The sequence below is a fragment of the Phascolarctos cinereus genome, unplaced genomic scaffold (genome assembly GCF_003287225.1).
Source record: "Phascolarctos cinereus isolate Bilbo 61053 unplaced genomic scaffold, phaCin_HiC Scaffold_3;HRSCAF=262, whole genome shotgun sequence".
Lineage (NCBI taxonomy): Eukaryota > Metazoa > Chordata > Mammalia > Diprotodontia > Phascolarctidae > Phascolarctos > Phascolarctos cinereus.
Genome location: NW_027555736.1, coordinates 5,577,581 through 5,589,983, shown reverse-complemented (window position 1 = coordinate 5,589,983; position 12,403 = coordinate 5,577,581). Strand labels below are relative to the sequence as shown.

Here is a 12,403-nt window from a genome sequence, read left to right as displayed (position 1 = left end):
GGTGATGATGGTGGTGATGATGATGATGATGATGATGGCTACTAACATTTATTTATTGTTTTAAGGTTTGTCTCATTTGATCCTCACAATGACCCTGGTAGGTAGGTGCTGTTATTGTCTCCAGTTTGCAAATCAGGGAACTGAAGCAGGCAGGAGGACACAGCCAGTGAGCGACTGAGGTGGAATTTGAACTCAGGTCTTCCTGAGTCCAACTCCAGAGCTCTATGCACCGCCTCCCTGCTTATGTTAGAGACTCTTTCCTTTTTCTTGTAGTGTGCTGTGACTTCCTTGGGCCTGATGGTGACTTGATTTGCACATTATGAATGTCCATAAAATAGTCATTTCTCAACCAGACATGTGACTTACTCTGTGGGCTTTCTTCTCCAGTGCCAGATTGTGATGTGGAGGTAACTTGGATACCCACAGACTCTGCCCACAGAGGGCAGACCCTTGGAGGTCCTCCCCTTCAGGCAGAGAATGCTTTTGTACAGCCAGCAATGAACTTGAATGTGAGCTTTCTGAAAGTTGAGTTGTTTTGTATCCCCTGCACCGATTGATGGGTGATTGTCCTGTGGATGAGCCTGGCCAAGGCCCCAGAGGTTTTTTTCGGGGTTTATCTCAGAGGAGTAGGGTGAATTGTTTTGCTGTGGCAACCCTGCAGACACTTGGCTGGGTAGCGGAGACACGGTCAGCGTTGGTGCACAGGTCCTGAGACTGATGAAATCTCTGACCTTGGAGGTAAGCAGTTTCTGTGGTTTTCTTCCGATGCCTTTTGGAGGACAGCTGAGCTTATTAGCATACACCTCGCCCTGTGTGGATTTGGGTAGATACTGTGAAATTCCCCAGGGGCCCCATGTTCCTCATGTGGTCGAGGGAAGAGGGAAGAGTTTGCAGAGAAAGATAATGAGGTCTGTTTTGGACAAGCCAATGGGATATCCAGTTGGAGAGATTCAGAAGGCATTTAGTGATGCAGGCCCAGAGCTCGGGAGAGATACTGAGACTGGCTAAGTACCAGATGGAATTCTGGCTCTATTGTGTCCAAGATTATTACAGATAATATTTCAGTTATTGTAATTAGGACTTTAAAGTCCTGAACAATCTTTGGGGAAAACCACAGAAGTCTTTTTCTGAGAAACAGTTAATTGTTTGAGCCCATAGTTTTTGAAGAATTTAGTGGAATATAAAAGACTTGGGTATTTAATTTTGCATTTACAAGTATTTAATCAAATGGAAAGTACATTTTAGGTCCAGGAATCTTGGCTTCATCATAGTGTTGGACTGAATTATTGGGTAAAGAGTAAAAGGTGGAGAATTTTATATTGAAGCTACCAAGCCAATGAGAGGTTCTAGGTACAAGTCACCTCATTTAGGTCATAAAATTCACTGTCATATGGAAGCCTTTGAATCCTGGTGAGTTGAACCTTGGACTGGTGATTTAAAGTCTGCGTCTCCATGTCATCCATAGTTTCAGCCAGCATTGGGTCCCTAATTTAGAGCTCTTGCCCTTGGAGGGAGCATGGAGGCACACACGTTCCTCCGCTCACAGAAGCCCTTCTGCAGAGGGCGCTAAGTCGTGATCACCCTAATGTTCACATGAGTGAATTTTCCATAGTGAAAACATTTGCTACCAATTCTCTGTCAATAGTAGAAGACTTCTTTCTTTCTGCTAATGGTGGTGCCTAGGTGGGTGTGCTTAGTGGGTGGGTTTTCACTTGGTTACAACACAATGGAGCTCCGTAGTTTAGGGGCGTGACCCATTGCCCAGCGTCCCTTCTTTAGCTTGGGTTTTGGGAAATCTAAGATGATGGTGGGACAGAGATAAGGAGAGGGGATGTCAGGATCATGATGGTTCAAAACTCATCTGCTCTTTGATTTATGTGAGCTCAAATCACAACAGAAGGTGGTTGGTTTCAATTTATTAATTGATTTTTTTATTAGAAGGTTTTGTGGTCCCAAATCACTTCCAAAGTTCTTCCCTTCAGTCCTTGCCCTAAGTTTCTTTTCTCTTGAGGAATATGTATCTCTATTCTAAGTTAATCCAAAAATCGGCATCCTTCAATCACTCACCCAGGATGCTCCCTGGTATTGGATCTTAACAGTTCCACTTTTGAGGTTACAATGTATTGGAATTTTTGAGCTGTGGACTAATCAAACAGATAAATTAAACCCCACCATTTCTGTTTCCTGAGTAATGGGACCAGTACTGTGTTCGGAAGGAGAAGAATGTGGTTTGAATCTAGAATTGGATATTAGGGCTGAATTTGGGGAAACCACGTCCCCACTCATCTCAACTTTCTTCTCTGTAAATTGAGGGGATGGACTGGGTGGTCTCCAGGGACTCTTTCAGCTCTAAATTCTTTGATCCCTTGAGCTGCATACGGACAAAACGAAGAGACATCTGTGAACTTTGTTTTGTCCTCACAGAACCACCAAATCTGAGAGTGGCGGGGGCCTGCTGTGGCCATGGAGCTCTCCCACGCTCCAAGGCATCCTCCATAAACCCCACCCAGCAAGTGGCTTTCCAGCCTGTCATTCAGCTCGTTTTCTAGTGGGAACTAGGAAGAGAAATTATTCATCTGTTTTTATGATGTCTGCTGTTTCTTGAATTAGTGGTCACTGGTATGTCAGGGCTGTCCCCATTTACTCCAGCAGTGTGTCACCACTAGATATTCTCAGCTGTAGCCAATTCTTGACTGTCTGTGTTAATGGACAGGAGAAGAGGTGCCTGTATTACATGTGGTCGAAGATCAATTAAATATGACTCTGGGATGCTGTCAGTGAGAGATGGGCAACATACGTACCCTCTCCATCTTGGCCATGTGATCCAGGGGTGAGCCGTGGGCCCCAGGCTTCCCAAGCGCTGCTTTAAAATGTATTGGGGGAATAGTTAACCAAATCAGTAAAAATACCAAACCAAATGCAAATACCTGAAAACAGTAAAAGCACAAAGACATAAAGCTAAGTCACTGTGCCGGCCTGCTGGGATCCTCATGATGGCCTAATGGTCCTATTTCTGTTTGAGTTCAACCCAGGTGCGTTGGGAAGCTCTCTCAGACTGTCAGCTGCAGACACGGTAACAGCTTACTTCCATGGAGGGAGTTTCTTCACCTGGGAGTTCCCTACAGATACTGATAAAATCACAAGTGGGGATTCTATCCCCAAGCATGCTGTTGTATGCATGGCCCTTCCCTTCGGTTCCTTTTGGGTGCTGGGGGTTAGTGTTCTTTCTTGAGACCCAGTCTGTGCTTGGGTGATTGAGTAATGGCAGTAGGCTGGATGGTGGACCTTGCTGACCCTTGCCACAAAGACCCAAAGACCCGAGGCAGCTCCCTGTTCTTACAGAATGTCTGCATCCCAAGACTGCTCAAGGGAGCTTCAGTTTGGGGAACTGATAGCTTAATCCTTCTGTTGCCTGAGGGTGCCCATGAGCAGCCTGGGCTGCTCCATGCTCATATCCCAAGGGATCCTGGTACTGGGGAGCTCAGCCCAGCTAGGGGTCATCCTCACTTCCAGTACCACTTGACCCCAGGGGAACCCCATAAGGAGAAGGATAGCCTTCTGCCCAGAAATCTGTTTAATTTATTTCCCAGTTAATTGGTGAAAATAACACTGTTGTTGTGGTGATATTTAGACCACTCGACATTCAGTAGACGGGTTGGACTGCCATTGCCTTGTTTCTGGTCAGGGGAACACTTTGGGCCACTTTCTTATGATACCTTAAGAAGTTAGATTTGGGATCTTCTCATTACGTGGCATAGAGCAGTTTGTAAAGGTGGCGTTGAACCCACTTCATCTGGGGAATATGGAAACACCCTTGCTACACTTCCTTTATTTGGAAGGAGAGCCGATCTCACCCCCCTTGGAACATGATGGACGTAGTAGACACAGAGAGGCAATACAAAAGGTTTTTATTTGCTAACAGGACTGATAGAGGCTTCTGTTTTGGAAGGGTCTATGATTTCCCTGATGTGGGAACCACCCTTCCTCCGTGGATGGCGTGTTTGGAGTGTACCGTCTTTAAACCGAGGAACGTGGTGGCTTCTGTAGAAACCTCAAGTGGAGCTGGCCCATCCACTGCTGGGCCCATCCTGAAGTCTCGGCCTCTGGCTAGCATCGTCCGGAGCAGGTGTGCCACCAGGCTGGCCATGGAGAGCCCGAGGTCACCGCCGTCCTGGGGAGAGGCTCCCACCGGATGATCTTGGTGCCTCTGAATTTGGACTTGTGCCTTTAGGAGGTCCTTGAATGTTTCTTCTTCGGCCTGTTCTGTTTGTTTTGTTTGATTGATGCCTTTTATTCCCACACTTTATTTATTTACAGATTCATCCTCTCACCTCTCCTGCCCACTGAGCCTTTCCTTCATAAGATGAAAAACCAAAGCAAGCCGAGCAGCCCTCGGAGGGCAGTGGCGGCGCAGCATCAGTGTCTGGAGCTCTGCGCAGCTCCTGGGCCTGGCCCCCGGGCCCCTTTTTGCACCTTCTTTGCAGATTCGAGCTTTGCTTGGTGTCCTCTCTGCCTGTTGAGGTTCTTTTCTCGGCCTTTCTCGCTTTGTGCGCATCTCCCACATCTTCCCATTTCTCAGGATTCCTGGGGTTCATTGTTTCCTTGTTGTTTTTAAGTAAAATGTGGTTGATCTCTTTTGTTTCCTTCCCAGAGGGCCATCCGGCAACCAGGAACACTTCCCGTTCATTGGGTGTCCCAGCACAGTCAGACTCCTTTGTGTTTAGGAACTTGCGGATGGTTCATTTGTCCAGCAGCCTGCGCACATCCTCTTTGTTTGCAGTCCCTTGCTGAAACGAAAAGTGTGGTTAGGAGCCTAAGCAGTGAGCATCCATTAAGCCCCTGCTGTGTGCCGTCGCCTGGGTCGTAGTACCAGGAACATGGAGGTATATCTCTAACCTTTCTTTCTGCCCTTACGTCTGAAGTAATCAGATTGATTCTGGATCCGTTTTTCACTGACTCTATCTACGATTCGTTGATTTTGTCCTGTAACTGCCTGGGTCATGGCTCTTTGTCTCTGTGCGTCAGCTGGCCTGTGGTGGGTTGTGTTTAGAAATCCCATTCTTGTTAATCGCCGTGCTCTTCCTGTGTCCAGTGCATCTGCTGTGTTCTCCGGAGGGGTCTGGCCTGCTCCCTCTAACCTTGCAGGCGACTCAAACGACGAGCACTTCTTAATCACAGAGGGAAGGAGGGGAGGTCGCTAGCCCCTCACTCCCCATTTCCAGCCATTCATTTGCCCTCTGTGCTTCCGCACTGGAGCCAGTCAGATGGATTTTGCCATCTGTACGGTCAAACCTATGCCTATGCTGTCCTGTCCTTCTTTCTATCCTCTCTACAGCTGCAAGAGAGAGTGTGCCATCCCCCTCGATGGTCTCAGCTTTCCTGAGGCACCCGAGACCCTATTTGTTGGTAAATTTGCACATTACTAATAGATTGATCATGCTTGGAACTTTGTGCCTCAGTTTATCTTATTTTAACTGTTACACCCCTATGACATCTGTCCCCCAGAAGTGAGTTCTCTTGGTCACATGATCTGTACCATAGGACCCAGGCACGTTTTGAGATGGTTCAGGCCCTTCCCCCCACCCCACATGATTGTACAATTTTTTTTTGCCCAGAATGGAATAATTCCTAGCTCCCCTCACAGTGTATTAATGTACTTCTCCTGTAGTCTTTCTGACATTAACTCTTTCCATCTTTTTCATCTTTTCCGGTTTGCTGGGGGCATGGTGTTGTTCACTTTATTTTTCTTTTATTAGAGATTTGTAGAAACCTGCCCTGTTTTTCAAGGTTAAATCGGGGAAGTGTGACCAGGTGGCAGTCTGAGGAGTTTCCCTCTGAATGTTCAGGTAACTGCATCTGTGTTAAACTATGCTCATATTCAAGAACTATGCTTAAAATGTGTATCTATATACTGTCTCTTCCTCCTAGTAAATAACAAGTCCTTGAGGTATTTATGTATGGGGCTTTGGCAGTATTATCTGGGACAAATTACTTAAGCTCAGTGAACCTTGATTGGGCAGCACACAGACATGGACACGCACACACCATACTGCGCGTGCATGCACTGCACACGTGTGGGCACACCATGCTCCATGTACCTACAAACACATGTACGTGCACACACATGCATGCTCACACACGTACATACACTGTGCTGTACAACCATCGCTCGCATGCAGTGCACACATAGGCACACACACCATCACATACACATGCAGGTGCACACACGGTCACACGTGTGCACACCATGCAGCACACACATGCACATGCGCAGGCATGGACTCACATGCACGTAGGTGCCTCTCTCTGATCCAGGCTGTGTACTAAGAGTCTGGAATGCAGAGAGAGATGAATCAGCCCTTGCCCTCTTGGAGCTTCCACTCTCTAGGAGAAGACAGTGCAGCCACACATCAACGCATACGGTCCAGATACTAGGTCAGTGTCTGGTGAGGAAGGCACTGACGGTGTGGGGGACAGGTGGATGTAGAGGAGAGGCCGGCGTAGCTGGAGAGATGGGGGGACATCAGCGTGAGGACAGCTGTGGACACCAGGCTGGTGAGCTCAGCCTTGGAAAGATGCTGGGCAGCCACTGAAGGCTCTGGAGTAGAGGAGGAGCATGGTCCTATCTGTGCATGAGCCAGATTAATTGGGGGGGGGCCAAGGGGGATGCGTGAAGGGTGGTTTGGAGGAAGAGGAGAGGGAGGCGAGCCTGGCAGGGATCTGCGAGTGCGCAGAGGAGGAGGAGCCTCAGTCTGATGGTAGATTTCATTTACAAAGCTACATATGTGGTGTATTTGGATACTGCCATTTTGTGCCACGTGCCACACTTTCTAAATGTAGAAGTTAAAGTGGGTCATCAGATTTCTTCTAGGATCTGTTTATCTGCCTTAAAGAGAGTAATTGGCTACTTGGTAAGTGCCCTTTTAAAGTGTGTGTGAGTGTGTGCACATGTGTGTGCACACAGGTGTATGTGTGTGCACATGTGTGTCTGCACGTGTGGGCATGGTGGGGGGCACTCAGGCCACGCAGAGTCCTTCCTGAATTCTCTACGATAAGTGCTATGACCCCGGCCCGACACAAAGCTGCTCCAGAATGTGAGTCACCCAGACCCACAGGTCTGAACACAGCCAATTTGTTGAAATCATTTTCACATTTATACTCCCCGTTTTAATGTGGTGTCTGCTGGCTTGTGCATCCCGGCTGCTGTCTGTCCTTGTTTTAGGTCACAGCTGACCTGTTTTCTGAAGATACAAAGGTTTTTACATTTTCCCCAACTTTTCATCATCCCTGATAGCTTGTCTTTGTGCCCAGTTGAGTGCCTGGCATGGTGGAAGCCCTTAACAAATGCTGCTTGGGTTGGCTTGATGTGGGGGCATTTGCTTTTACTGCCCCCACCCCCGCTCCTGTCATCTCCGTCAAGCTGTATCTCATTTATTTATTTTACTTTAATGGTGAAGGTAGAACTTTGTTAAAAGCGAGCGAGAGGCCACAGGTGGGCTTCACAAAATCCTGTTGTCATGTCTGGGCTGACGCCTGGTGAAAGATTTGCTCAGGGTGTTAATGCCTGGGTTTTTCTCTTGTTGGAGGGGAAGTGACAGATCTCATGGAGGTTTCAGGACACATCAGACAGTAAGTGGGTTTGCTCCCATTCAGGGACTTGGTTCATTTTACTTAATCTTTAAAAAAATAACTGCTGCTCTTCCTCGTCTGCGCCCTGAAATTGCCTACCATCTGTTTTATGCCTGTTCTGCATAGAGCTGCATGGGTGGCTGTGAGCTTCTGGAGGGCAGGACCCTTGTCTTTTTCTTCTGTGTATCTCTAGGACCTTACCCAGTGCCTGGCACACAGTAGGCGCCTCATGGATGCTTGTTAATTGCTTCATTGCCTTTTCCTGGGTTTGGCTAAGAGTCCTCTGCCCTTTGTGTTCTGTTTTTCTAAGAACGTATATGACTCCTTCAATGTCTGATGCCCCCTCCTGAAGCCCACACGCTTGATTGACTTTTTGCTGTCCAGGACAGACTAGCACTAAGGTGCCTGCTTGGGCTGCCGGTGATGCTGCTTTTATTCCTGATCTACCCAGACAACCAGCGGCCATGTGGACCTGTTGTTTGGCCCGCCATGGCACCCTTAGACCTCTGGGTCTTCCCATTGGCCCCGCAGCTGACCTTTTTGGACGTGGTATTTGCCCCGGTTAGAAACATGAGCTTTTGCAGAGTTTTTCTTTTGGTGTGCCCAGAGCTTAGCACAGCCATCGTGAGTCCTTGACAAAGGGTTTTTTCATTCATTCCTTCCCTTCTAGAACGTGAGGAGATGGCTCTTTTGTGAGCTTCCTTTTGTGTTCCTCCCATCCTATCCCCTTACTCAGCCTGATGCTCTGTACACAGAAAATGTCTAATGAAGGTTTGCCTTGTCACTTGTCATGACTTCACTAGAATCTGAGGCCTCGTGGGTGGGGGGAAGGGGATGATTCTGGCTTCTCGGAGGCTTTGTACCTCAAGCAAAGCATAGCCTGTGCGCACGTGGCACCGTCTGTTCTGTCTCCTGCAATTGTGATACATTTGCCTTCTGCCTGTGACTGATGAAGGCGTGGCATCTACTTCCATTCTCCTTTTCTCGTGGTGTGATTTTAGCTGTTCAGGTCACGTCCCCAGTAGGAGTGTCTTGTGTGTTATGTGGTGTGAGGTGCTGGTCCTGGCACACTTTCTGCCAGAGTGCTCCCCATTTTCTTCAGAATTCCCTCAGCCATGGAACCACTTCCGCATCTGAGAGTCAGTGGATCAGAAGCCAAGGACAAGAGTGACCAGTGTAGGCCTGTTGTCCAAGGTACTGGGGCCTAGGACCGGCCCAGCCGAGAGCAGAGGAGCTCCTTCCGAGACTGGCTGCAGGTTTACGAATTCTCCGGTCGTACCACCTCTTGAGGACCTCGTACCCAAGAAGTTAGCGACCATGGTCTGTGGGCTTTAATCGGTCCTGCCCTCCATACTCCCCTCCTTGTGAAGGGTGATTCATCACAAAGCCGATCTCGGTCCTTAGGACTAGAGAAAGGAGATCTGGAAGGAGCCTCGGAACGCATCCTCCCTGGGAGGAGCAGGCAGCACTGGGCATCCCTTTCCTCATGTTCAGCTCACGGCTTTGTCCTGTGCCTGAAAGCTGTGATCCTGGATTGGAGGACTCCTGGTGCCATTGTGCTGGGCCAGAAGTGTCTAAAGCCGAAAGATCCCTCTCTGTTCTGTTTCTCAAACCCAGTGTCCCTCTCAGGGCCACTTGGACAAGGCAGTGGGTGGCTCCCTGCCTGGAGGTCTGAGGCTAGGCTGGGTGATCACTTCTTGTCAGTGTATAACGGAGATTCTCTCGGGCCATTGGTCCAGCCAGACGGTCACTGAGGTCCTTTCCAGTGCTCGGAGTCTGAGGACTAGAAAAGCTGTCCTTGTCTTCCCTGCTGAGCTGAGTGAGATGCGGTAGTATTGATCAGGGAAGGCTCAACACCTGATGTCGGCATATCTTCTGGCTTGGTTTCCCATTAGAATTCTCTCCTTTTGGTCCTGTTATACTTGAGATACATCCGTTTTTGTTCCCTCCTTTGCAGTCTTGCTTCTGAATTCAGAGTTCTTCCCAGTGTAGAACGCAGGTCCACCTGGCCCCTGTGGGGAGACAGGCAGAAGAGGAGGTCTTCCTGGAGAGGTTTGAGATATTTTCTCTCTCCTTGGTTTTTGACAAATCTTTAAAAAATTATTTTTTTTTTCTTAAGTTCCCATGTCCCACCAGGGACGTTATTCCTCTTGCACTTTGACTTAAAGATGATAAAGACACCAGAGTGATCAGATCACTAGTTTTTATTGTGTTGTGGCCCACTGAAGTGTTCCTGCTCACTTGATCAAGTGGGATTTTCCCTTCCACATCACCCTTGGCACCAGAAGACATCACTGCCACCCTGCTGCTGGTAGTGGAAACACTTCCTAAGATGATTTGTTCTGGAGTGACTGGTGGTCCCCTTGTGTTGACAACTTCTGCCAGTCGGTGGGCACAGTTATTAGACACAGGATTGGTGGAATGTCTAGTATTCCTGAGCACTTATAAAGTACCTGAGTTCATGCATAGGTGACTTACAAGTCAGTGACAGGTTTCTTTGCCATTAGTGTCCTCTGAATGCTGGAATGGGAGTCAGGAGGTGGTGATTTTTAAAGGTTACAGGTGCACAAAATATTTATAGTAGCTCTTTTTGTGGGGGTTAAGAATTGGAATTCGAGGGGATGCCCATCAGTTGGGGAATGGTTGAACAAGTTGTGGTATATGATTGTAATGGAATATTATTGTGCTATAAGAAATGATGAGCAGGCGGGTTTCAGAAAATACTGGGAGGACTTACGTGAACTGATACAAAGTAAAGTGAGCAGAACCAGGAGAACATTGTATGTGGTGTTCGATGAAGAATTGTGACTGACATAGCTCTTCTCAGCAATACAATGATCAAAGACAATCCCGAAGGACTCATGATGAAAAATGCTATCCGCCTCCAAGAACTGTTGTTATCTGAATACAGACTGTAGCATACTATTTTTCACTTCTTTTTTGTTCCAGTCTTCTTGTACAAAATGACTAATATGGAAATGTTTTACGTGATTGCCCACATATAACTTCTATTAGATTACTTACCATCTCAGGGAGGGAAGAAGTGAGGGAGAGAGGGATAGAATTTGGAACTCAGAACTTAAAAAAAAAAAAAAGACAAATGTTAAAAGCTGTTTTTACATGTAATTGTGAAAAAATAAAATATTATTTAAAAAAAGATTGCAGGTGCACCCCTGAAAGGCTGGTGAGCCAAGGGTGGCCTAGGACACTAGGAATGGGGGAAGCTAACTAGACATTTTCCACATGAGAACTCCATGGGTTAATGTGGGATTCCCAACCTCAGAGCGGGCTTGACTGTTGAAGCAGCTGGTGGATGTGGGTGTTTCCTCTTCTCCCTCTCGCCTGGTATGTTCTAGCCACACTGTGCCTGCCCTTCTTTAGTAAATGCTGTGGAGTAGCTCTGGCCACAGCTTAGAGATGGGACAGTTTCCACATTTCTTCCCCTTGAACAGGATTCATTTCATTTTCGGAGGTCCCATGAAAAGCCCTTCTCCCTTCCATACCCCAACTCCCCATCGTTATCTCAAGTGAGATAATATTTGTGAAGTACTTAGCCACCCAGTGCCTGGCACGTAGGAGGTGTTCTCTACGTACATCCTTCCTCCCCTCCCCATCCCAGTTGGAACTGCAGGTAAATACAATGGCCTCCGGAGCTTGTGCGTCCTGGTAGGCTGTGGTTCAGCACTCGGGGCTGGCTGGGTTGCCATCCGATGCTCAGCTGGATGGATGGTGTGGGCTTCATGATCGTCAGAGAGTGGGAAGCCAGGAGAAAAGCCCTTCAGGGTTGGCCCCATCTCGGCTGGGCTATTTGAGTGTTTAAAATGTTGTTTTTTGGGTAATAGCTGTGAAATCCAGTTAGGCAAGTGGTCATTGTTGGAGTTCATGCTTGGCCCTAGGCAGTGGGCGCCCTGAGCCAAGGCGGAGAGGGGAGAGGAGGCAGGTGGAGCCTTTCTGGGCTCAGTGACCATTGGTTCTCCCTGCACTTAGAGGTGACTCTGGTGCGTGGCGCCAGATCGATTTTGGGGAGACAGCTGGGCCTTTAGCTCACCATTCTCCCCCTTGGAGCAGCAGCCCAAGCTGACCTTTGGTTAAAGTTCATTATACTGCTCTTGGCATCAAATGAGGGAGTATATGTTGTGGATTTGTGTGAAGAGAAATGAGGATTCCTGGTGTCTAGTTACAGCTTTGCCACAGAACTGATGAACTTGGTTAAGTTATTTTTGTTAAGTGTTTGGTATGCCTGTAACTCACTTTACTTCTCTGTTCAATGGGTATCATCGTCCACCTCATGCAGATGGACAGATCCCTGGTGCTTACAGAGTACCTTGATTTAGGCACCTCTCGGTGCCAGAGTCTCTTTCTTCAGTTTTCTGTGAAGAGTCAAGGAAGCTTACTGTTGAAATTAGGCCAATTTAAAAATGTTAGGCCAGGCAAGAGTCATTTCCCTTCCATTTATTCTGTTTAGCTCTTCTGCAGTAATGCCATAGTTATGGCAAATAGGGAAGAAACACCAACATCTAAACGTACTTGGCTGGCTAAGTATTTATCTGAAGGGAAATTGTGAGTTAGTTCTGCCAGTTTCTGTGTCCTGCTGGCTCTCCCATCTCTGTACTGGCCTCTACGCTCTGCCCTTCTGTATCCCTCCCAGCTGTCCCTTTATGTATTCCTCACAGCTCTGCCCCTCTGTCTGCCCCCCCAACTCTCCCCATGCACTCCTCCCAGCTCTGCCCTTCTGTCCTGACCCCCCCACTCTCCTTTCCCTGACCCCCCCCAG

General features: G+C 47.9%; 1 protein-coding gene across 4 annotated transcripts in view; it reads left to right on the top strand.

The window, feature by feature from the left end:
• The window catches only part of MGMT (O-6-methylguanine-DNA methyltransferase), a 312,701-nt gene that overhangs the window by 37,344 nt on the left and 262,954 nt on the right, over window positions 1–12,403 (top strand). The gene's annotated exons all lie outside the window — the stretch shown is intronic.